The sequence below is a fragment of the Rhineura floridana genome, chromosome 6, assembly GCF_030035675.1.
Source record: "Rhineura floridana isolate rRhiFlo1 chromosome 6, rRhiFlo1.hap2, whole genome shotgun sequence".
NCBI lineage: Eukaryota > Metazoa > Chordata > Lepidosauria > Squamata > Rhineuridae > Rhineura > Rhineura floridana.
This window is the reverse complement of record NC_084485.1, coordinates 97,442,537-97,469,020: the sequence shown is the minus strand read 5'-3', so window position 1 is coordinate 97,469,020 and position 26,484 is coordinate 97,442,537. Positions and strand designations below refer to the sequence as shown.

Below are 26,484 nucleotides of genomic sequence, written 5' to 3'. Positions count from 1 at the left end.
TATATTTCTAAGCAGCACTTCTAAGACCAGAATAAATAAAAGAGGAGATAAAGGACATCCCTGTCTTGTACCCTTTTGTATTTCACATGAATCCGTTAAATCTCCGTTAACAATTATCTGAGCCTTCTGAGATGTATAAATCGATCTAATCCATTTTATAAAATTGTCTCCAAAATCCATTTGCTCCAAAACCTGAAACATAAATTTCCAATTCAAATTATCAAATGCTTTTTCAGCATCTAAAAAAATCAAAGCTGCTTGTTTATCATTTCGTTGTTCTAAATATTCCAAGACATTCAAGACATTCCTGACGTTGTCACGTAATTGTCTTTTAGGTAAAAACCCTGATTGATCTTCCTGAATAAATTGTTGCAATATTATTTTTAATCTTTCTGCCAAGATCATTGTAAAAATTTTATAGTCATTATTCAATAGAGATATTGGTCGATAATTTTTTGTTTTAGTTAAATCTTGCTCCTCTTTAGGTATTAATGTTATATTAGCATTTTTCCAACTATCCGGTATCTTTCCCTCTTGCAGAATAAGATTCATTGTAGACTGTAAAGGTAGTAAGAGTTCTTCCTCCAAACATTTATAATACATTGCAGATAACCCATCTGGTCCTGGTGCCTTTCCTAATTTAATTTTGTTTATAGCTTCAGATATCTCTCTTAACGTAATAGGGCCATTAATAGCTTGTCTCTGAAAGTCTGTAATTTTAGGCAAATTCTGTTTAGATATATACTCTTCTATTTTTTCAGATGGAATTTCCTGACATTTGTATAATGTTGAATAATATTGATGAAAAATCTTTTTAATTTTTACATTATCTGTCAACGTCGCATCTCCTTCTTGTATCTTTAAAATGATATTTTTTTGACGTTCTTTTCTTAATTTATATGCTAACCATTTCCCAGGTTTATTTGCAAATTCAAAAGTCCTTTGTTTAGCAAAATTTAGTTTTCTTTCAATTTCTCTAACTGTCAGCATTGATACTTGCTTCTGTAACATTTTGATTTGATTTACAATAGAAACTTTAGCTGGATTCTTTTTCAATTCTTCCTCTTTTTGTTTTATTTCTTCCAAAATTAATTGCATTTTCTGTTGTTTCTTTTTTTTTAATTCAGAGTTACATTTAATAAGATATCCCCTCATAAATGCCTTACTTGTATCCCAAACGATATTTTCACTTGTTCCTTTATGTAAATTATGTTCAAAAAACTCTTTTAATTTCTTCTTACATTCTTGTACTACTTTGTCATTCTGTAATAAAGATTCATTTAGTCTCCATCTAAATCCAAGATTTTTCTTTTTTAAAGTTAATATCACGGTTATGATCCGAAAAAGTTTTTGGTAATATATCCATTTTAGAAGTGTCCTTCGCTAAAATTTTAGACATCCAGATCATATCAATCCTCGAGAATGTTTTGTGTCTTTCTGAAAAATAAGTAAATTCCTTTGCATTATCATTTATATATCTCCAGGTATCCACCAATTCTAAATGTTCCATCAGTTCAAAGCAAATCTTCGGTAATTTACCCTGTGTCTCTTTGATATTTTTTTCAGAAAGCCTATCAATTTTTGGTGAGATTACCCCATTCCAATCACCCATAACGCACCAATGGTCATATGAAAACTCTGACAATTTTTCCATAAGTCCTGTGTAAAACCTTGTTTTATCTTCATTGGGGGCATAGATACCCACTATCAAAATGTTTGTACCCTGTAGAGTAATTTCAACCCCCACAAATCTACCACTATCATCCAGTAATACCAATTTAGGAAGCAATTGTGGGTTAATGTAGAGAACAACTCCATTTTTTTTTTTTGGTCCAGCCGAAATAAATTCTTCACCCAAATTTTTACAAATCAAATATTTGGAATCTTTCTTCTTAATATGAGTTTCTTGTAAACAAATTATATCCAATTTTAATTTTTTCAAATAGTGAAACACTTTCTTTCTCTTCTGTGCCGTATTAGCTCCATTTATATTCCAAGTTAGATATTTGTAATCCATCTTTAAGCGTGTATTTTAAAATGTGCCTGATGCTCCTTTTAATCCATCATCTTCCTTTCCTTCCTCTGCATATCTTTGTTGACTTTGTTCCCCAGGAATTATATCCATATCTTTGAGTTTATCTTCATCCATATCTTTTGAAGCTTTTCTCAAGAAATCCCTTGCTTTTTGAACAGTATTCAATCTATATTTCTGTTGTCTGAATGTAAAGATCACTCCTTCTGGAACATCCCATCTAAATTGAATTTTGCGTTGCTTAAGTTTCTCTGTAAGGAAAGCATATTCTTTTCTCTTAGGTAAAAGTCTAATAGGAATTTCTTTCATCACCAGTATTTCCTTACCATCAATTTTAAAGGTATTTTTAAAGTGTTGCTGTAATACCATATCTCTGGTCGTCTTCTTTATAAAATGAACAAGCACATCTCTTGGAATTTTATTCATTGTTGCATATCTGGAATTAATTCTATACACTTTGTCTATTTCAAATTCCATCCGATCTTCATTCAAATCCAGAAATTTTACTAGAGCATTAACAATTTTATCTCTGATGTCTTCACCTGTTTCCTCAGGAATTGCACGGAATCTCAAACAATGTTCTTTATTTCTCATTTCAGTCACAGCCATATAGTCCAAGTTTTTTTCTAATTCCAGATTTAATATATCTGTTCTATTCTCCAAGATTTGTACCTTTTCTTTAGTGTTTTTTGCATCCTCCTTTATTTGCCCAATTGTCCCTTTAATCTCATCCACTTGTGTTTTAATATAGTCTTTTATATCTGTCAATTCAGTTTTCATTTCCTGTTTTATATCATTAATCCCTTCCATTATTTTTTGAAACATATCTGGGGGTATAATCCCTTCCTGTGGATCAGTAGAACTTCTTCTTCTCTCCTGGGTCTTAGTTGCTTTTTTAGTTGTCATTTTCAAGAAAAGCCTTTAATTTCTGATATCAATCACTGTTCCAAAACCTAGAGGCAGTCTATTTCTTTTTTTTCCCCTCCACCAACAAAAGAGTTAATATTCCAGGCCTGTTATTGAAGTCCAGCCAGCACAGCACAGTTCTTATCTACATCCAAGAATGTAAAACAATTCTGGTTCCCAACACCAAACAATTAGTAACATATACGAGCAGCAGATTCGTCCAAAAAGAAATAGTCCAAAGAGAAAAATAGTCCAAAATATAATAATTACCTCTCATCCGTTTTTAAACTTTAAAACTCCAAATTCAGGCCAGCTTTTTGTCGTAAAAAAAGTATATAAGTTGTTTACATTTTCTTTCTTCCTTAATTATATTTAAAAGAGAAAAAGTATGACTCACCCAGGTTTCTCAGTTGCTGATTCGTAAACAAATCCCTTTTATTGTAGTAATTTAAGGCAAATGATAAGATTTAGACAGAAGTAGGCTCGCTGGTTAAGAACGTTTTTTTTTAAGAAGAAAAAAAGAACGCTTCGCTTTTTTCCAGTACAGCTTGCGTGGAAATCCTGACTCCGTCTTCAGCCGATCAGCATGCCTTCTTATCTCAGGGATTTCCTGATCAATTCCAGCCGCCGACAGCTCAACGAAGTCTTGTGGAAAATCTGATCGGTTCTCCTATACCTTGGAGAACATTTAAGCCAGTCCAAGATTCCTCTTGGCTGGCTTTTAACCTGAAAAAAGCTTCCTCTGAGGCAGAGCTCCCTCAGAGACAACCACCAGCCAGCACTCCTTCCGGGAAGTCAGTTTATAGCACAGTCCTAACCATATCTACTCAAATGTAAATCTTATTGAATTCAATGGGGTTTACTCCCGGTATGTGGGATTAGCATTATATTGTTACTACCACAAAAGTGAATACAGGATTAAAGCTTTGTATTTGGAAGTTTTTCAAAACAGGTTTATGATTTAGACAAATGAACTGCCCTCTTCAACAGCCCAGGAAAACTTAAGCTTGTTTGACTGCTCATAATTAGAAAAGCACAACACATTGTAATGGCATTGAGATCTCCTGCACACAAGAGAGGGGAAAAAACTTTAGCTTGCTCAGTTTATGAGATTTTCAGGCAAGCAGGAAAATACAGCAGTTTTCTGGCCTTGCAATGGGTTCTAGCTATTGCCTTGTCATTCACAACCCTGACTTCACTTATTGGCTATAAACCTGAAAGGGTGGGGTTAGAGCAGCCAGCTACAAGCTTATTTAACAGAAGTTGTGCGGGGGCCAGCTGACAATTTGGTGTATATCTCTTGAACCAGACCACCTAGAAACTTAATTTTTCCTTTTTCAGTGAAAGCTGAGAGTCTGGAGATTGAGGTGACACACCTGGAGACCCGGTAACCTGATTGTGTGGGCCAATTGGCTGGGGTTAGCACATGCTATATATGTGCTGTTTTTAAGGATGCATTCACATAGTATTTGCATGATCAAGGATGGCTGTAGGAAACCTCCATATGCAAAGGTAGATGCTACTATAGGAACACAGGAAGCTACCTCATACTGAGTCAGACCATTGGTCCATCTATCTCAGTACCGTCTACACTGATTGGTAGTGGCTCTCCAGGATTTCAGACAGGGTTCTCTCCCAACCCTACCTGGAGATTCTAGGGGCTGAATTTGGAACCTTTTACATGCAAAGCAGATACTCTATCACTGAGCTATGTCCCTTCCCCTAGAACCAAACTACACAGGAAGGGTTTTTACTTTTATGCCCAGCTGATGGGTTCCTACAGCATCTGACTGGCTACTGTTAGAAAAGTATACAGGACTGGAATAATAATAAATAATATATTTCTGTCCTTGTTCTTACTCTAAATATACTCAGAGCAATGTACAACATAATAATAAAACCATGGAATATAATTATAGAAGTACAGGTGTAACCGCCCATTTGAAAAGCAATAGCAATGAATGTTATAACCTACATCTTAAACATACAAAAGCAATGAAACTGAGCAACAGACCTGATCCCAGAAAGGCAATTCTTACCAATGCATGTCCCTTAACCATCAGTATTTCCTAAACCAGAAGCACAAACTTTGGCAAGAGAGATGCAGGCAGTAAAGGATGCTAAAAAGAATTTTAGGAGCCCTTTGCTAACAACATAAAGCTGAAAAACAAAATGTAAAGAAAATACATTAGGAGCAGGAGACTGGCTAGGAAGGCAGTTGGACTTTGCATGCTGAGGGAGTCAGAAGTGTCTTAAAAGAGGATGAGGAGATTGCAGAAAAGCTGAATAATTTTTGTGTATCTGTCTTCACAGCAGAAGATATAGGGCAGATCCCTGCACCTGAACTAACTTTCACAGGAAGGGAATCTGGGGAACTGAGGCAAATAATGGTGACAAGAGATGAAGTTCTTGGCCTTACTGAACAAATAAAACCTGACAAATCTCTGGATTCAGATGGTATCCACCCGAGAATTCTCAGATAACTCAAATCTGAAAATGATGATCTTCTAACACAAATATGTAACTTGTCCCCAAGATCAGCTTCCATCCCTGAGTACTGGCAAGTGGCCAATATAACACCAATTTTTAAAAAAGTAATGTGGGGGGGGGATATTTCTGGAAACTATAGGCCAGTTAGCTTAACATCTGTTTCAGGAAAACTAGTGGAAAGCATTGTTAACAGAATTACCAAGCATGTAGAAGAAATAGTCTTGCTGAATCAGCATGACTTCTGTAAGGACAAGTCCTGTCTCCCACCCACCCACGAAGTTGAGTATGGATGTTGAACTGCTGTTCAAACTTGAGACTTACATGACCAAGGTGGCTAATGCTGTGATCCTCCAGATGTTTTTTGGCTACAGTTCCCCATCATTCCTGACGACTGGCTGTGCTGGCTGAGGCTGATGGGACCTGGAGTCCAACAACATCTGGAGGGCCACAGGTTATCCACCCATGGTATTCATTGACAAATAGATGCAAACTTTCTGATATTTGACACTTGACATGATATTATAACTGAACATCATGTAAAGTGTATGATTGAATTTAACACATACAGTTTTTTCTTCTGAATAACAGCAGTAAGGTGGCAGGAGTGGTGGATGGTGGGAGATCAGGACTATGGTGCATGGGGGAAAAGTACACTGTTTTCCCCTATGCTAAAGTCCCAATGGAAATCTCCCCTTGAATCTGTTATTAGCCAAAGAGAAAAGCTTCAATTGGTGACTCTAGAGACTCCAACCGGAGGCTAAAAGCAGCTCAAGGGAGCATAGTACAATGGGAAAGGGTTAAATCCCTCCCCCACACTCTAGTGCTCCGAGTCTAATCTCTCTCTCTCTCTCCCCCCCCTCCCGGCTGTTACTTAGAAGGAAAAAGCTGAACCTGTTATATGCATTCATGTGTGAATGCCATGTCTAGTTAGGCTGATTTCAGTCTCCAAGGAGAAGATCTCTGTGGGGGTGGGAGTTGGTGAAAAAAATCTGACAAATGAGTTAAACCAAAGGTCTAGCTTTATTCAGCAAATTACAATGTTGCTGTCTTTTATTGGGCTCCTAGGTAAATAATTAAGCAGCATTATCCAGTATAAACACCACTCTAATCCAATATTGCTGCCTGACATCTATGCAGGATTTTACTAACCTAGCTTGAAGCATTTCACAAAGACTATATATCCCCTGCTTTGCAACCATATCACAGTTTGATAAATATAAAGCTGTTCCTATGTTTCCCCCCACAAAATGGCTAATTATACTCTTCCGTTTTCATCTTAGTGCTCCTAATTAGATTCTTCTTAAACAAACCAGCTCTTCCCTGGTGCCCCTCTAGCACATGAGAGGTGGTTATCACGCACTCCAGCGCCACTTGTTATCTTCCCTCATGTCAACCCTTTCGGCTCATTAATAGTTCTGCTTCTGTTCTTGTCTGAATTCCCAGTCCACTTCTAACATCTTTCTGTGACAGCAGAAACGTGTTTCTGAGGCAAAAGAGCCTCTGCTCCCATCATTCTTTGTTAAATGCAGTTTATCATATGTACATGCAATAGCCTGAACATCTGTCTGCTGGACAGCACCAATTCCCAAAATTAAGGTGAAGTCCAGGAGAGAGGGACATGAAGACTATATCCCAAACAATGGAACCTCCAGAATGCATAAACCAAAATGTATGGATTATAAATCCATATAGGCAAGGGCTATAGCACAGTGATAGAGTATCTGCTTTTCATGCAGAAGATCCCAGGTACAGTAACTGGCATCACCAAGAAGGACTGCAAAACATCCTAGTCTGAAACCAAGGAGAGTTGCTACCAGTCAGTGTAGACATACAAAGTCAGACTACTAGTCCATCTAGCTCAGTATTGTTTACTCTTACTGGCAGCAGCACTTCTTGGTTTCATACTAGGGTCAGCTTCCTGTGTTCCAGTATTGGTAACAGTCTATCTGCATCAACCCTGAATACCTTGCCTTTTTCAAATTCTAAATGATCCACTAACATACATTTGTGTTAGGGTTGCCAGATCAGAAGCATCTCGAACCCTGAGATTTCAGGGGCAGGCCCTACTGATGTCATTGGGGTGTGCCCTAGTGATGGCATGGGGCGGGCCCTAGTGATGTAATTAAAAATGGAGATGGACTGCCTTCAAGTCGATCCCAACTTATGGCGACCCTATGAATAGGGTTTTCATGGTAGTGATGTCATTAAGCATGATAAATTAAGCATCAACCACAGTTGCTTGGAGCATACCACTCAAAGAAAAAAAAATTCTCTGATCGAAAATTAAGAGACATCTTAGGTAAATGAGGGTATTTCCAGGTCCAGCTAAAATTACGGGATCATTCCTTCTCACTTGCTTAGGGAGCCTGGGTAGGGAACATTTAATCTATTTTACTTGCTTCTAGCAAGAAGGATTTAAATGCCCTCAGGCCAGGCCAATCACTAGAAGGCCATTGTAGGAAGAAGGGAGCCTAGTGTTGTGGAGGTGTTAGATGGGAGCACTCAGGAGTAAAGGTGATGGCCCTGAAAGCTGCAATTCTAAACACAATTACTAAGCCCCACAGAACTCAAAAGGACTTACTTCTGAGTAGATATTGTTAGGATTGTGCTGTTGGTAAGGCTTGACTAGGGATCATCTGCAACGATATCTATATGAAAGCAGGGTTGGCAACCCCCTGCCTTCTTTTTAATGTGGCTGCTCCAAACTTCTTTGCAGACTTGACCCTTCACTGCAGAGGGAGGTTTGAGAAATGAGTAAGAGTTAGAAAGATTCTCTACCCTTTCCTGCCTACTCTGTGGGCTGCTATTAACTCACTTTGACAGCCAACCCAATTCTAGTAAATAATAACTGACAGAGAGAAAACATGCATGGTTTGGTCTATCTTCAGAGGAAGCAGCTTGGGAGCAACAGTGATTGAAGCCACACTTCCCAGTATGTGAATTCTCTTTTACCGTTATTGGCAAGAAACAAACCATCATGCAGCCAACAAAGTGCATCATCAGTGGGTTGAAGGGAGTTGAGCTGACCACATGGAACCACTGTTGTTGCTTCTATGGATGTAAGAGTGTAAGGTCAGAGGTAAATGAAATGCAAATAGAAAAAAAAACAAAAGACAGTGATGATTTCCTAAATGCAATACCATACCAACCACAAGAGACCTGTGAGTAAGACAGAAAATGCAGCATCCCACAACAGGTCAGGCTTCGTAACCAAAACTAAAAGAATCCTGGCAGCCAGTCAGCCAAGTTACAGAAATCCCCATACTGCACAACCTGACCTGGGGGCTGCAGTTAGTGCAGAATGCTGCAGCACAATCACTGACATGAGTGAGACCCTGTCAGCACGTAATACCTCTGCGCTGAAATCTGCACTGGTTGCTGATTTGCTACCAGACAAAGTTGAAGGTGTGCTGTCCATGGTACGGGTACCGCATAGTACTTGTTCTAGTACTAGCTTAGTACTGATGACATGGACTAGCATTGGCATTCCAGGATTCCAGGCAATAGTCTCTTACAGAGATGGACTTTTGGACTTTTGCATGTAAATCATGTGCCCTACCATTGAGCTACAGCCCTTCCCCGTTTAAAAAAGTCTCTTTGAAATGTTTTCTTTTCAATTCACTAATGAATATACAGCATACCTAGGGCAGATCCACACCATTCATTTAAACCACATTCAGCACACATTTGAAGAACATATATCCCACCACAGAATCATAGGAACTGTAGTTTGTTAAGGGTGGTGGGAACTATAACTGTGAGGGGGAAACTACACTTCCCAGGATTGTTTGGGGGAAGTCATGTGCTTTAAATGTGAGAACTGGATGTGCTTTAAATGTATTGTGTGGATCTACTTCATACATTTTGCCTACATGTAAATCATTTTAATTAAGTTTTTAAAATGGAAATCAGCGACAAAGTTCACTGGGTGACCATGGGTTGCTCACCATCTCTCAGCCTAATCTTCCCCTCAGGGTGAAAACAACAGAAGAGGACCATGACCACCCCAAGGATGAAGGGTACACTTAAAATGTAGAGGAAATAATAATGTCAAACCATAGTCTGAAATCAGATACTTATAGGGACATAGTATGAAGAAATGTTTATATAAGCATGCATATCAAAGATGTTTATTATTTACACAACATGTAGAGATATTTGCAGTGCAATCCCATGCATATTTACTCAGAAGCAAGTCCCAATGTGGGGCTTACTCAAACATGGACACGAGCACAGGACTGCAACCTTAAATAGTAAGGAACGTCACTCACCTAACTCAAAATTCAGACACATGCCGCTTTAAGCTGTTTTGCAACTTTTGTATTTGTTTTATGGTTACTGGATTTTAAATGGCTTTATTTCTTGTTGTTGGCTGTCTTGGTTTCCAACCCTACCTTACAGGGTTGTTGGAAATGTTGCACATAGACACTCACTGGAGATTTAAAAATACATATACCCCATATAATAGTTTATGTTCAAAACAAGCTGGCCATTGCAGAACACTTTTTAGAAGTATTAGTTTCCTGCTAAATAAAAGCAGTGACACCAAATAAGCCCTGCCTAACTGCTTAAAAAAAGGATCAAAGGGGGAGAGAAAGATTTACAACACAATCCTTTTCTATGTTCACTTAAAAGTCCCATTGATTTTCAGCACAATCCTAACCATGTCTACTCAAAAGTTCTACTGAATTCAATGGGGTTAGCTCCCAGGTATGTGGAATTAGCGCTCAGCTTTACTCCCAGAAAAGCGTCAGACTGGGAAGGTTTTTGAAACAGGGTATGAATAAGACAAACTGCCCCCTACAACAGTCCAGTAAAATTTAAATTTGTTTGACTCCTTAATTAGAAAAGTATAACAGTGCAGCATGTATACTTTTTAAAATTTCTGTTCAAAAAACATTTTTATTTATTTATTTATTACGGTCATAGACCCGAGCTGGTTATATACAATTTAAATATACAGGTAAGTACATTTAACAGTAATAGAATTAAAAGTAAAACAAGATAGAAATAAGCCAAAGTTCAGTTTTAAGCTAATAGGCAAAATTCTTCATCTAGCAATTTGTCAAGAACAGAGAATTAAAATAAGTCATTAAATCAAGAGTGCATAATTCGAACCTGGTTTTTACGTATGGATTGTGATACATAGAGAAATTTGGCAACTAGTTTTGTTAGAGTTTTGTCTTTATCGGACAAAAGAAAGTGAACAATCCATTCTGGTGTTCTATCAGAAAAGGTAGAAATGGATGGTAGAATTAATTTAACTCTTGGCACATTGTATATCTCACAGTTAAGTAGGACATGTTCCAGGGTTTCAGGTAAATTCTGATTACAAATACAGTAGCGTCTTTCTAGCGGGATACCTTGATAACGACCCGTTAAGAGAGCTGATGGTAGACAGTTGAATCTGGCACGAGAGAACAGAAATCTATAGTGTGAGGAGGTTAACTCTTCCAGATATATTGCTGAAGACGGAAAACGGAAACTTAAATTAAAGTGCACTGGGGAGCACGATGTGTGCGCCTTTGAGATTAGATATTGTTGGTCAATATCCTTTAATCGTTGGATGATGGTAGACTTAGCCTTCGCTAGGTTCCAAGATGATAATAGTTCAAGAGACAGGCCTAGGTATTTTAGCTTCCCACTAAAGGTTTTGGTCCATGTACTTTCGAAGGGATCTTTCCAAATTAGGTGCAAGAGCCCTAAATGGGGCTCAGAATAAGCTATTTTAAGCCAAAACCTATAGGCCTGTATCCAGGCTGTACATTCTATTGAGGAGATTCCGGCCTCTAGGCGAAGGCCAGCAGGAGAGGCACATTTTGGAAGTCCAAAAATAGAACGGAGGAAGCTTGAGAGTAATGTTTCTATTTTATTGTGGAAATTTAAAATCCAAATTGGGATACCATATAACAATTGTGAGAGGATTTTGGTTTTAAAAATTGTTAGTGCAGCGGGAATAAAACGGCCACCTTTGGTATGAAAAAATCTGATTGTAACTCTAATGGTGTTATAAGCAGCTTGTATTGCAGCCCGGATATGGGAGGTCCAGGAAAGTGTAGAGCAAAATATAATTCCAAGGTATTTATACTTTTTGACCTGTTCAAACATTTTGTCCTTTATTTTCCATTGTGTATTCGCTCTCTTTTTGGAGAAAACCATTACCTTAGATTTGTTAAAGTTAATAGAGAGATAATTTTTTTCACAATAATTTATAAAAATTCGGAGGAGGCGCTTGAGACCGATTTCGGAAAAAGACATCAGTACCATGTTGTCTGCATAGAAAAGCATGGGGCAACTCACTCCTGCTATTTTAGGAGAATGCAGGTTTTCATTATGGCATTCATTACTTAAATCATTGAAGAAGAGATTGAATAAAGAGGGAGCCAAAACACAGCCTTGGCGAACCCCTATGTTTACAGGAATAGATTTAGTTAGATTTCCGTTTATTCCATATCTCACCCTTAATGAAGTACAATTATATAGTTGTCTTATCAGGAGTAGCAGTCTTTTATCCATTGAGGTCACATTTAGTTTTGCCCAAAGTAGATCTCTTGGGACTGAGTCAAAGGCCATCCTAAGGTCCATGTAAGCAACATTTAGGCCCCTATTTGTGCCATGCATGTATTTTTCTGCCAAAAAGCTTAAGATTAGGCAGTGGTCAATGGTAGATCTATTTTTGCAAAAACCTGCTTGTTCTCTGCCTAAAATGTGTTCCTCCTCTAACCAGGATTGGAGTCTTACATTTAAAAGGCTGGCATATACCTTGCCCACAACAGAAAGGAGACTAATGGGTCTATAATTCGCAGGATCATCCCTGTCCCCTTTTTTGTATATTGGTATAATCACTGCTTCAAGCCAATTTGATGGAATTTTTCCTGTCGAATTTATTTGTGTAAAAAGGGATGTGAGTAATGGGGCCCACCATTGAATATTTTTTATTAACATTTCTGGGAGGATTGCATCAATTCCCGGGGCTTTTCCTTTTTTAAGATTATTGATCAAAAGGACTATTTCATCTTGTTCGACCGGAGGCCAATCTGGTAAAGTTCAAATGTCCACTATGAAAGTAGAACTGTGGGACTTGTTTTTATAATTTGAAAACTGTGTAGAAAAGTGGTGCTCCCATAATTCAGGAGAAATATTACATTGTGAGGGCACATTTGACCCTAGGGCATTGGTGACTAGGGCCCAAAACAGCTTAGAGTCATTATTTAACAACGCATTTATTAGCGCCTTCCAATTATCCTGTTGTGCCAGTCTCTTTTTAAGAGCGATTACCCTTTTATAATTTCTTTTTGCGGAGTAGTATTCAGGAGGGAGTGTCTTACCATCTGCCTCTCTGTAGATGTAATATATTCCTCTTAAAATCTGCTTGGCATCTTTACACTCTTTATCAAACCAACTGGGGTATTTTACAGAGATTGGTTGGCGCAGTTGATTAGACACCTTCAAAAGATTTTCTAGGGCTAAGGATAATGAAGAATAATCTCTTAAACTTTCTGAGATTGTATTTGATTCCATTATACGGTTCCTTAGTGTAGAAGCTTGTGAGGAGACTAGGAATCTCTCAATTTTATTGCTAGTACTGGGATTCCAATATGCTCTCCTATAATATATTGGAGAAGCTAGATTTTCTCTAGGAGATTTTGCAAGGAGATTATGCTTGTCAGTTAAAGAAAGATTGAGTAATAGGGGGAGGTGATCACTTTCTAGCCTATCCCCCGCTGAAAAGTTGTTAATGTATGGTAATAAAGTAGGAGGTGTCAGCATGTAATCGACCACACTACTTCCGCATCCGGAAATAAAAGTATATTCTGCAAAATTATCTACCCCCTCACGTCCGTTAAGTATCTCAAGGTTTAGTCGCGCTGCCAGTTAGACATATCCCAGCATAATTAATCTTCTGATCCTTGGAACTTCTGTTATATTGTGGCTTTAGATCATCATTGTCAATGTCGCCCCATAAGGGGGATAAGGCCAGAATATCATTGTTTGGACCTATTCTTGCATTCAGATCTCCCATGATTAATAAATGGGCCTTTGGATGTTTTTGTTCTAAATTTATGATATAGTTTTCCAAATAGTTCCAAATAGAGGTTGTGGTGTTCTTAAGAGTGGAGGGTGGAATGTATATATTTATTATTACGATCGATAGGGTATTTGTCTCTAATAGGGCCGCTATTGCGAAATCATCGCGGGAGTTTAATTTTGTAATTTTAACATATAATTTAGAAGAGATCAAGATTGCTAATCCAGCCTTAGGTCTACCTCTGGTTAGTGCTGGTTTAGCCGATAATTCTACAGTCTCAAAGCTATGCAGGGCTATGTTGTTTAAGCACCAAGTTTCTTGGATGCATATTACGTCTAGCTATCTCAGAAATTCTACACATTCTGGGCAACTTAGTTTGGATACCCAGCCAGCAACATTCCAAGAAACAATTTTAAGTTGATTAAATTTCTTAATCCCATTTATTTCCCTCTCATAAAGGGGGAACTCGCCCTCTGAGGTTAAGTTAAAGTTGGTTTCTTTAATAGAGGGCAGAGTCAGGGTTTTAGGTGGTAGGAAAAGAGTTTGTCAGTCTAACTCAGAATTTTCGTGTACTATTATCTCACAACTTGAGCTGGGTATACATACATTTGAATAGTGTGGGGATACATTTGATACAGTTTTTGAAAGTGGAGGCAAGCCACTGTTCAAAAATTATTTGAAAGATAAATGGATAATATGCCATTTTTTGCAAGAAATTAAAAAACTCCTGCATGCACACTTTTATTATAATTATAACAAAAATTGTTTACTATTTATGCCTACCAATATCTTGCTGTGATCTTCTGTTGTAGTGCAATCCTATGCATGTTTGCTCAGAAGCAAGTCACAGTCCTGCATAGAGGAAGTACTCTTTTTGCTGCTGAAAGCTATACATTTACTGAATTCCTGATGTGAGACAAGCAGGAAGAGGAAACTGTTTTTAGAACTTGAAATGGGGATGAGCTATTGCCTAGGGGTGAACAAATCTTGTCAATCACAACCCTGACTTCACTTATTGGCTAAAAACCTGAAAGGGAGGGATTGGAGCAGCTAGTACCAACAGAAGTTGCAGGGGAGGCCCCTGACATTTTGGTTTATATCTTTTGAACCAGACCATTTATAAACTTTTAATTTTAAATGAAAACTAAGAGTCTAGAGATTAAGGTGACTCATCCGGAGACTCGGAGAGGACCCCCAAAAACCGGAGACCTGGAAACCCTAATTTGTGTGTACTAATTGTAGTTAACAGCTATCAAGTAGAAATAAATGCAGTACCTCAAGGGTATATGTTATACCTCTCACAAATTTGGCTTCAGACACCAGATTTGGTGGGCTGTTTAAGTCCAGTGTAGCATACATTTACATTGTTTTATTTCTCTTGCACATCATACGGTGTTCCCTGTGGAGATGCATAGACTTAGTTTCATTTTCAGATTTTACCAGTGTGTCTACAGTCTTGCATTTAAATAGTCTCATTTCCTTTTGATACAGTGACATCTCAGTAGCGGCACAGTCTTGACTATCCTGAAAATTTAGCGATGTCACAAGTCATAATTGAAATCTGAAAATGCTGTGTTATTGGGATAGTTTGTTGGCTGAACATGCCACTTTGTGCTGCTTTGCAGAAAATTGGGGGCCTTTCCAAATGATCAGTTTCTAATGTATTAAATATACAGTTGTTAGGCAGAGTCCATTCAGGTTGCACTTCAACTGCAAAAAGATCACATTTTCCCACGGTAGCATGTGCTACATTTGTATTTGGTGGAAAATATGAGCTACTTGTTTTCATTGCTATAGTGATTGACATGAGGAATGCAATTGTGACATGCCATGAACCCTATTTAATGTCAAATACTAATGTCAATAGTAACAGTGATTATACAGGCACAAGAGTGGCTGTATATTATAGGCAGCATGGATTTTTCACATTCCACAATGTTAAATTGAAAATACCCCCATGCCATTCTGATGCATCCCATAAGCTCATTTCAAAACAAAACCTTAAAAAAGTATAGTCCTGAACTCAGAAACGCTTGCTTAACAACCCTCTCAATTTTCATGGCGATACACAAAACAGTCAGAAAGAATTGAAAGTTCAAAGTCTAAAGAGAGAGAGAGAGAGAAAACTCAGATGCCTTTTGGACTTTTTTCTCTGAGTTCTCATAATCTGTTGAAATTCATTAAAAATCAGCCATGTTCACAGAGTACCTGTAATCCTGTTACTGACGTTGCCCCATACTCTGACCTTCATCTTCTGCAGTTTAAGAGTTTAAAAAATGGCTGGCTGGTTTTTAATTAATTTAAGAAATTTTGGCTGGAATCCTATGATAATGTCGGGCATGCTCAGTAAGAACCAACTGTCAGTGTTCTAAAAGCCAGAGTCACAGCTGCTGGGCTTGGCTAATCAGGGGACCACATGCACACCTGACCTTTATTTCACTTTAGACAGTCTGTGGTGTGATTTATGTTCTTCAAATATGTGTTGAATGTGCTTTAAATGAATGATGTGGATCTGCACTTGGTATGATGTACATTCATTAGTGAATTGAAAAGAACAGTTTTAAACGGGAAGGGTTGTAGCTCAGTGGTAGGGCATGTGCTTTGTATGCAAAGGTCCAAAATTCAATTTCTAGAAAAGACTCAGTCCTCAGCTAGATGGCACCAAATGGCCTGAGTCGGTATAAGGCAGATTCCTTTGTTCCTAAAAATGGAAAGGGACCCAAAGGCCACCGTGACTCTAAAATTTATTTATGTATTTTAATTACAACATTTATATACCACTTTATTGTAAAGAATCTCAAAGAGTCTGGTATTCCTGGGCATCTGTCAAAAAAGGGTAAGACAATTCAACAGATTAAACATCATGCATGTATGTTGTCATTGCCTTTCCTTTCCCCTTGCCTGGCCCCCACATCCTCTCCACCAGTGTGGAGGAGGGGGGATTTGCTGGTGCTATGCACCTCTCCTTCCCCAAATGGTCCACCCAGAAATGTGATTGCTCCACCTAATATGAAGGCTGGCTACAGGGCTGAAGAGACGGGTTCCTCTTCTCACCACCACCATCATAATCAGTGCTATGCCACAAATTCAGATCCCAGGTAAGCTAGGAGATTCAGGGCCTGAAAAGTAAATGCATGGAATAATAAATATGTAAAGGTATGCATGTCCATTCAGCTTACCTTACATTAATCCAGTAGTAATCACACATCTGTTCTTGCTATTCAAGTGCTGATAAAAGGATCTCTCCACCCACATCCAAACTATGTTTAAGGGGAATAGCTATGCTTTCAGTGTGCAATGGTGATTTTTAAAACTCTCCAGCACAGTTGATACAGACTAAAGAGGGATTGGATTTCTCATAATTATATACTGAACGAATATTAAAAGATCCTGCAACTGTGTCTTGCAGTGTGTTGTTAATATTCTAATGAGCATTCTTATAAGAATGAATTGAACCTTTAATAAAGGCACGATCTTCGGAATGCCTGTCTTGATCAGATTGTATGTAGTGCACAGAAGATCTTCTGTGATCTTTTGATAATAATTTGAATGATAAAAATAGTCTCCAATTGTCCAGCTTCACATCTGCAAGCAAATGAAATTCTGTAAGATGGAGTCTCCATTTCAGCCTGATAAAAGCTTCAGAGAAGAATATTAGAACACACATCATAAATGTATAAATCCACTTTCATGTAGAGATATTTCTGAGCAATTCCAGGATAATGCAAGAATAGTAGGATTTTTTAAACCCACCCCAGGGATGTCGAGTTTATATGTATTTGTCAAAGGAAATAATATTGAGTACTGTGAATGTAGGGTGCTAACTCAAGATAAATTAAAGCTAGATACTTGAATTTCCCTCTTATAAAATAAATCTCTTGCTTGTCTATAATAGGGCCCTGAATGGTTATTCTTAACATTTGTTAAGTAACTGTGCTAGAATCCTGTGTGGATAGAAGCTATGAAGTGATTTGAAAGCTTTGTCATCTCTGGTGTTTGCTTTTCAGCCAAGTTGGAAGGATAATGGTAAAATAAATGGGGGGGTGACTCCTCATTTCTTGTAAGCTGCCTTGAGAATCAGGGGCAAAGGATGTAAGGTCACATCCATACCACACATTTAAAACACATGGCTTCCCTCAAAGAATCATGGGAACTATAATTTGCCTCTCACAGAACAACTATTTTTAGCACCCTTAAAAACTACAGTTCCCAGGATTGTTTGGGGGAAGTCATGTGCTTTAAATGTCCCTTAAATGTATGGTATTGATGTGACGTAAATTTCTAAATTTATTTATTTTATTTATTATTTGATTTATATCCCGCCCTTCCTCCCAGCAGGAGCCCAGGGTGGCAAACAGAAATGCTAAAAACACTTTAAAACATCATAAAAATACTTTAAAATACATTAAAACAAAACAACTTCAAAAACATTCTTTAAAAAAGCTTTAAAAACATATTTTTAAAGAAAACATATTAAAAGCAATTCTAACACAGATGCAGACTCGGATAGGTCTCAACTTAAAAGGCTTGTTGAAAGAGGAAAGTCTTCAAAAGGCGCTGAAAAGATAGCAGAGATGGCGCCTGCCTAGTATTTAAAGGGAGGGAATTCCACAGGGTAGGTGCCGCCACACTAAAGGTCCGTTTCCTATATTGTGCAGAATGAACCTCCTGATAAGATGGTATCTGCAGGAGGCGCTCAACTGCAGAGCGCAGTGATTGACTGGGTATATAAGAGGTAAGACGGTCTTTCAGGTATCTTGGTCCCGAGCTGTATAGGGCTTTGTACACCAAGACTAGAACCTTGAACTTGGCCCGGTAGCAAATGGGCAGCCAGTGGAATTCTTTCAGCAGCGGGGTGACATTTATTTATTTAATTAATGAATTTGTATCCTGCCCTTCCTCCCAGCAGGAGCCCAGGGTGGCAAACAAAGCACTAAAACACTTTAAAACATCATAAAAACAGATCTTAAAATACATTAAAACAAAACAGCATTAAAACTTTTTTTAAAAAAGAAAAAACAACTTTAAAAAAGGGTTAAAAACATGATTAAAAAACATTTTGGCGATACCCTGCCCCAGGGAGCAGTCTCGCTGCCGGATTTTGCACCAGCTGCAGCTTCCGGACCAACCTCAAGGGCAGCCCCACATAGAGCGCATTACAGTAATCCAGCCTGGAGGTTACCAGTGCATGGACAACAGTGGTCAGGCTATCCCAGTCCAGAAACGGCCGCAGCTGTGTTATCAGCTGAAGCTGGTAAAAGGTACTCCTAGCCATGGAGGTCACTTGGGCCTCTAGCGACAAAGATGGATCCAGGAGCACTCCCAGACCACGGATCTGCTCTTTCAGAGGGAGTACGACTCCATCCAAAGCAGGCAAGTGACCAATTATCCAAACTCGGGAACCACCAACCCACGGCGCCTCCATCTTGCTAGGATTCAGACTCAGTTTATTGGCCCTCATCCAGCCCGCCACCAAGTCCGGGCAGCAGTCCAGGGCTTGCACAGCCTCTCCTGATTCAGATGTTATGGAGAAACAGAGCTGGGCATCGTCAGCATATTGCTGACATCTGACCCCAAATCTCCTGACAACTGCTCTCAAGGGCTTCATATAGATGTTAAACAGCTCCTGATGAAGCTCCCAAGGGTTTCATATAGATGTTAAACAAGATGGTACCCTGCGGTACCCCACAGCACAACTGCCAGGGGGCCGAAAGACAGTCACCCAATGCTATTCTCTGAGAGCGACCTTGGAGATAGGATCGGAACCACTGTAAAACAGTTCCTCCAATACCCATCTCACCAAGTTGGCCCAGAAGGATACCATGGTCAATGGTATCAAAAGCCACAGAGATATCAAGTAAGAATAATAGGGTTGCACTCCCCATGTCCTTCTCCCAATAAAGGTCATCCATCAGGGCAACCAAGGCGGATTCAGTCCCATAACCAGGCCTGAACCCAGACTGGGATGGGTCAAGATAATCTGTTTCATCCAAGAGTACTTGCAATTGCTGCACCACATCCCTCTCAATCACCGTCCCTAAAAAGGGGGTATTTGTGACTGGGCAGTAATTGTCACAAACCAGTAGGTCCAGAGTGGGCTTTTGCAGGAGTAGTCGGATCATTGCCTTTTTCAAGGCACCTTGAACCACTCTCTCCTGCAATGATGCGTTGACCACACTCTGGATCCACTCAGTCAAACCCCCTCAGCAAGCTTTAATAAGCCAAGAAGGGGAAGGGTCGAGAGGACATGTTGCTGGCCGCATAATCACAAGCACCTTGTCTACGTCATCAGGCTGCATCAACTGAAACCATTCCCAAGAAGTTGCAGCAGACGTTGCACTGGACACCTCATTGGGGACTACAGTAGATGTAGAGGGGGCATCAAGACTGCTATGGAGGCGAGCAACTTTACCCTCAAAGTGCCTTGCAAACAATTCACAGTGGGCCTCTGAAGGGTGTAAGACTCCATTTCCTGGAGCTGATGTCAACAGACTCCTGACAATATGGAAGAGCTCCACCGGACGGCTACTTGAGGATGCGATGGAGGCAGAGAAGTGAGCCTTCTTCGCTGCCCTCACCGCAACACAGTAGGCACGGTTATGATGTTTTACTCGTGCCCGATCAGCCTCACAACACATCTTTCTCCACTTGCGCTGTAGCTGTCGTCCAGCCTGTTTCATTGCCCTTAGCTCACTGGTGTACCAAGGTGCAGACCGGGCTCCACAATGCTGGACAGGCGCTCAGGGGCAACTGTGTCAAGAGCCCGACGCACCTCAGTGTTCCACAGCGTGACAAGGGCATCAACAGGGTCACCTGCTCTATCCAGGGCTATGGAGTACGAGTCGTGGAGTCGGAGTCAGGAGCAATTTTGGGTGGAGTCGGAGTCGGTAGAAATGTACTGACTCTGACTCCGATTCCGACTCTGATTGGGCTCAGGGATTGGGCTCGTGGGAGTTGTAGTTCAAAAAAGTAACTTTTCCAAGCTCTGGATTCATGTGGTGGTGATGAAATGCCTTGTGCTGCCATTTTACTACAGGAAATTTGTTATTACTAGTTAATACACATTTGCCAATTATGAAGGAGTCGGAGTCGGACAGTAGAAAAATAGAGGAGTCGGAGTCAGAGTTGGAGTCGAAGTTCTGGCATACCGACTCCACAGCCCTGGCTCTATCTACTGGGAACTCCCCCAGGGCATTCAGGAGTCCAGTGGATTCCCTTAGGCTTCAGGGGCAGACCATCTTAATCTGTCCACTACCCCTGCAGGGAAGGGTCGGAGCCATAAGTCTAAACTTCACCAGGAAGTCACAATGGGGTGACATCTATCCCCCCATCTCCAGACCACCCCTTCCTCCATCGGAAGCAAAAATCAAGTCGAGGGTGTGCCCTGCCCTATGCGTCAGGCCAGTGGCGACTTGAGACAACCCCATGTAAATAAATACAGCAGGTTTTTGCTTTCGGTTTTGTGTGTGTGCTTCATGTGATCTTCCTGTTAGGATTTAAAAGTTTTCCCACAAAGCAGTAAAGTTAGGATGGCTGCTTCATGAATCAGCAAAAAACCCCAAAAATGGTATATGCTAACTTATATGTATAGATACAATTTTAGAAATAATTATGATAATATAAATACAGTACATCTTCCCATAGTGGGGAAGACATTGACCAGGTGACCTGCGTGCCAGCTCAGTCTGTGGTCCAGGTGCTAACTACCGATGGACAACTTCAAGCCCCTGCTCTCTCTTATTTATAGGTCATTATCTTTCAACCAGAAGTGGACGGGACAGCCCTTTCAATAGAGAATGCCTTCAAAGAGAGGACTACAGAACACATAGACAACTATAGAACAAAAGAGAACACACGACCACTCCAACTAAAGTATTTTTTTTCATACTGATATAGTTTGCTTGTTTAAACATGGTAAGCTCTTACTGAATTCAGATGGTTTTGCTCTCTCTGCTGTGGCAAATGGATGGACAGACTTTTTTGCTCATTGTTTCTCCTATGAGCTACACACTACTGTGACACCGTAGCACCTAAGGTCAAATTCAGAGCATTATAACTATATTTTAGAAGACTGCCAAACTGGGACAAGGATATTGGCAGTTATATTGTTTTAAATTTTTAAATTGTGTTTTAAATTGTTTTTTAAAAGAATTATTTTAAATTGTATTTGTTTTTAGTTATTGTAAACCGCCCAGAGAGCTTCGGCTATGGGGCGGTATACAAGTTTAATAAATAAAAATATATATCCCATTTTTGAAAGTTACACATTGGGGAATATAGGTCTGCACCCTAAGTTAGTTCTGGGCTCCTACTGGGAGGAACGGTGGGATATAAATCAAACAAATAAATAAGTTTAATAACCAGCCATGTAAGAACAGCTATATAATGAAGGCACAAGGCATTCTTTCTTAAAACATAAGAACCCTGCTGGAGTAGGCCAAAGGCCAGCATCCTATTTTCATAGATTCCTATGGGAAGCCTGGTTGCAGGACCTGAGTGCAACAGCACTCTTACCCATCAGTATAGTGGTAAATTCAGAAGTGCAGGGCCCCTTCATGATAGTTACAGGCACACTTTTTTTTCTGCTGCTGGGTTGAGAATGAGATCCTTGTTACTGCCTTCTCCCACAATAACAGATGTCCCAAGGAGCCAATCAGCATGAAAGGGGAGACTGTTAGCTACTGAGAAGAGTCTTCTCAGTGGTTGACTCACCTCCTTTCACAGTGTTGGCTCCAACCAGCAGGAAAGGACAAGGAAGCATGTTAGAAGGCTCTTCTCAGTGCCTAGCACACACCCCTTTCATGCAGATTGCCTGGTAGGACACTGGAGACAAAGGGACCCTGTTCCCCAAAAACTAAAGGGTCTAAGACCCTGTGAGACCCTGCACTACTACACCCCTGCTCTTTCCCACCTGTGATTTCCAGTAACTGCTATTCAGAGGTATGCTACCTCTAACAGTGGAGCTGTAATGGACAGTAGCAAATTACTGTATCTAGCTGTACTATGTGCTGTGTAAAGAAGTACTTTCTTTTGCCTTTCTTGAATCTTCCACCATTCAGCTTCATTGAATGGTCCTAAGTTCTAGTGAAAGCTCATTAATTGTGATTTTAGTGCCCATTCACCCAATATGTAGAGATTCTTTTCAAACTCTTTGTTTTTACCACCATTTGTGATGGCACATAATTTGGTGTCATTGCTAAATGACCACTTCAGTGTTTATCTCTAAATCCTGGTCATTTATGAACAAGTTAAAAAGCACAGGTCCCAATACCAATCCTTTGGGAACTCCTCTTCTGACATCTTTGCCTCCTGTTCTTTAAGCAGTTGTTGATCGATAAGAGGACCAGTCTTTCATCCCTTGACTGTTAAGCAATATTTTGCTTCTAAACCTTAGATCTTCCCCATTCCCAACACACACGCTTAACATGAAATTTGGAGTGGAAGATCTCTTAGGTGAAGTCTGCAAGCTGTCCCAATTTCAAAAAAATGGGATGAAAATTGAATTGTAGCATAGACAAAGTGAAGTAAGGATGGGTGAATCTGTCAACTTCAGTTGCTCTCAGCTTCTCATTTTTCTAGTCTTAAGTTCTATTCCCCACATTTTTGCATCAGTTTGCAGGGTTTTTTTAAAATTCTCATGCAAATTCTTCAGCATTTTAATGCAAATTTCTCCTAATGCATTCAATTTTCTATGCAGTTTTGATTAGCACACACTATTTTGCAAATCATTTCCCTTAATATAAAACAATTTTGTATGTTATTTTCATTAATATATGCATTTTTATGCACACCAAAGTATGCATTTATGTACACATTATTGGGATGGAGAGTTGCACTGATTTGTGTATTGTTTTGGAAAGTACAAATTAATTTGGTTTGCCTTTAAATGTGAGCTGAATTGAATTTCTTCCTCAGAGAGAAGTAAATATGCCTGTTTTTGTTTCCGTTTTGAATATCCATATCTGTGCTTTTTTGAGAGTGAGAGCTTTAACTCTTCTCTTAAACTGAAACTTTTGATCCTAGATATATTGACAGATTGGACTGCTTTCCAATTCACCACTAAACCGGTTACTCTCTCCATTTATTTATATTTGGCTACTTGCAAGTATCTTGGTTTATTTGCATTGCCTTACATGTTACATACATACTGTGGAGCTTTAATTGTTAAGTCAGTGTTGGAAAAGGTGAGTGTTTAATGCTGCTTTTAACAGGATCTGATAGCTTAAGTCCCCTGTGGAATTATTTGACAAGCTCTGCTTGGATACATTTTATTATCATTATTAATTGTTACTGTGTGAATCAGGATTGAAGAGTGTTAAGACAAACTCGCCTGCCTGCCTTCATTCTTTTTTGCTTTGGGTCCTGTGTCTTTGATTATCCTTCCCTCCAGACATGTGCATTTTTGTCTAATGTTAAAGGTTACAAAAAGCTAATTACTGCGCAGAGAAGGTTACTGGTACATTTTCTGAAGTATAACATGTGTGTCTAACCTTGCATGTACTCTGTTATTTTTCATGTCAGGATGGCAAACATGAACAATAATAGGGAAAGCAGATGCCACCTAGATTTGTTGTTATAGGAGAGATGAATGGGGGTAGGGCACACACATTCTTTCTTAGTTTCCCGTCTGCATCTTTCTTCTAGAAAGGTCTTCCTGTATTATTAATATTACTGCATTGCTTTTGGTATGATAAACTATAGAAATATATCTATAAACCAGAGGTAGCCAACATGGTGCCCTCCAGATGTTGTGGATTACAAATCCCATTGTCTCTTCCCATTGGTCCCACTGGCTAGGGCTGATGGCAGATGTATTCCACATCTGACAGGCATCACGTTAGTTACCCCGGATACAAACAGTGTACATGCACACCCTCACACAACACATTCTCACTCGATCCTTTTAGAGGTCTCATTTGAGATTGAACTTCAGCTATAGGCCTGAGGAGCAGAATAATACATTAGTGAACCTAAGTATGGTTTCAAATAATATTAACCGAGCAAAGAAGTTCTTGATGCTGTGGAACTTTTGGCCTGGACAAGGGAACATAGCTTTAGAGCAGGTCAAAGTCTTCCTATCAGCCTAGCCCAATAGGAACTCTGGCAGCGATCTCCAGGATCTTTGCCAAATGCCTTTCCCATCACCTGTTACTTGAACCTTTTAAGCAGAAACTCTGGAGACAGACCTTAGGACCTTCCGAGTGCAGCTCTATGGCTGAGATAACAGTCTCCAGATAAATCAACCAGGTGACAGGTGACTGGAAAGGTCTGTAGATCAGCAGTGGAACACATGCTTTGCCTGCAAAAGGTCCCAGGTCCAATTTCTGGTGTCTCGAGGTACAGCTGAAAAGACCTCCTGCCTAAAATGCGGGAGAACCACTGCCTGTCAGTGCAGACAAAATGAGCTAGATAGACCAATAGGAGTATAAGGCAGCTTTGCAGCTTCCCATATTCCAAAGAAAGACCTGTTCTTGCCAAGCCAGAGAGCCACTGTTAGTCAGGGTGGACAATTATGATGTATCCTGGGTCCTGAAGAGAATCCTTAGCCTTCTGTGTACCTTGGACTCTGGAGGGGAGAGGTCATAAGAAGGACAAATCTAACCTAGCATCTATGCACCCTACCTTTGTCACAAGAATTAAGCCTACAATAGAATAGCCCAGCGAATGGTTAACTTTCACCACCTACTGAATATAGAATAAGAGGACTCTGTTGTAACTTGGCCAAAGAAGGAGATGTGGAGTGAAATATGATCCCCATGGATCAAACCATGCCAGCTGTAGTTTCACTAATTTGACAGAATAACCAAAGATGCAGAACTTGCTGTCAGCGGCTTGATGGCACAGTGGGGCTGCACTGCTCATTTGACCTCCAGACATCTGGCAGAGTCACTGCAGCATACTGGGACGGAGAGTGGGAGAGGTGAGGCGGTGATGAGGTTGCTGTGGTGCAAAAGTGCTGCCTTGACTCTGTGGGGGTATTTGCACCATACCGACCTCGCTGCCGCCACACCCCTCCCCCTCTCTGTCTCGATATGCTGCAGTGACTCAGCTGAATGGAGGTCAAGGGAGCAGCACAGCTCCATTAAGCCCTCTGCTGCTACATGGCATTGCAGTTAACTGCAGAAAAGTTTGTTCTAACGTATGAAGTTGTCCTACCATGGACATAGGGAATTAACTTCTCTTATGTGCTGAATCTGGAATCAGCAGTCTCTCTTTCTATGGTCCTGGCAGATGAACAGCATGGACTTCATGGAGCCTTACCAGCTATCTCCAACTGAAGACCTTCAGTGCAGGACTGAGTTTAGCTTTGTTTGTGAAAGTGACACAATGGCTAATCTTCAGCAGGATATTGGAGGGATAAAACTACCCCAATTGTCCATTCAGGAAGGAAGGAAGAGGAAAGATGGCAAGAAGACACTGGAGCCCTGAGGTGTAACAAAAGGTTGAACTTACACATTGTCGGCATTTTCTCAAATGTTATCCCTACCTTCCCAACTCTCCATGAGACCTAGCACTGTACCAAAATCTGTCCTCCAGTTTCTCAGAAGTTAACCTGCAAAAGAGGATTCCATTTTTTACCTTCTTGCAGGGTGCTTTAGAATTTCAGTGAGGATGGAACTGGGCACCCTTTATTGTTGTGAGGTGGCTGTGTGTGTGACTGTCTGTGTTTCCCCTCCTTCCATTAAACATTTCTACAATTCCTGACAGGCTCCCCGGCTGCTTGTACTTCCTAATCAGAAAACAAACCATGGGAGCTCAATATGGTTTTAAATGAAGTGTGGGAAGCCAAGGAGGGTGGCTGCTGAGCACCTGAGATCAATGTACTCACTGATCTTGTTTTTATGGGAAATCCTTCTTTTTACCATTCTATAAAATTTTTGGAATTTTTTTCTTTAAAAATAACATTTTTAAAAAATAATGAACAGTTGTCTGACACACAGAAGGCAGCCTTCCTGTACTTACAGGAAAGCCCAGTCTAGGATGTCATAGTTTTTTAAAGTGTGGCCATCCTGGAAAAGCTGCAGTG

At 39.8% G+C, this 26,484-nt stretch overlaps 1 long non-coding RNA gene across 1 annotated transcript in view; it reads left to right on the top strand.

The window, feature by feature from the left end:
• LOC133387752 (uncharacterized) overlaps positions 1-26,096 on the top strand; it is a 37,158-nt gene extending 11,062 nt beyond the window's left edge. Inside the window, exons 2-3 of the long non-coding RNA XR_009763546.1 lie at positions 21,205-21,371; positions 25,689-26,096. This is a non-coding gene — a long non-coding RNA (uncharacterized LOC133387752). The remainder of the gene's footprint in view (positions 1-21,204; positions 21,372-25,688) is intronic.
• The last annotated feature ends 388 nt before the right edge of the window (positions 26,097-26,484 follow it).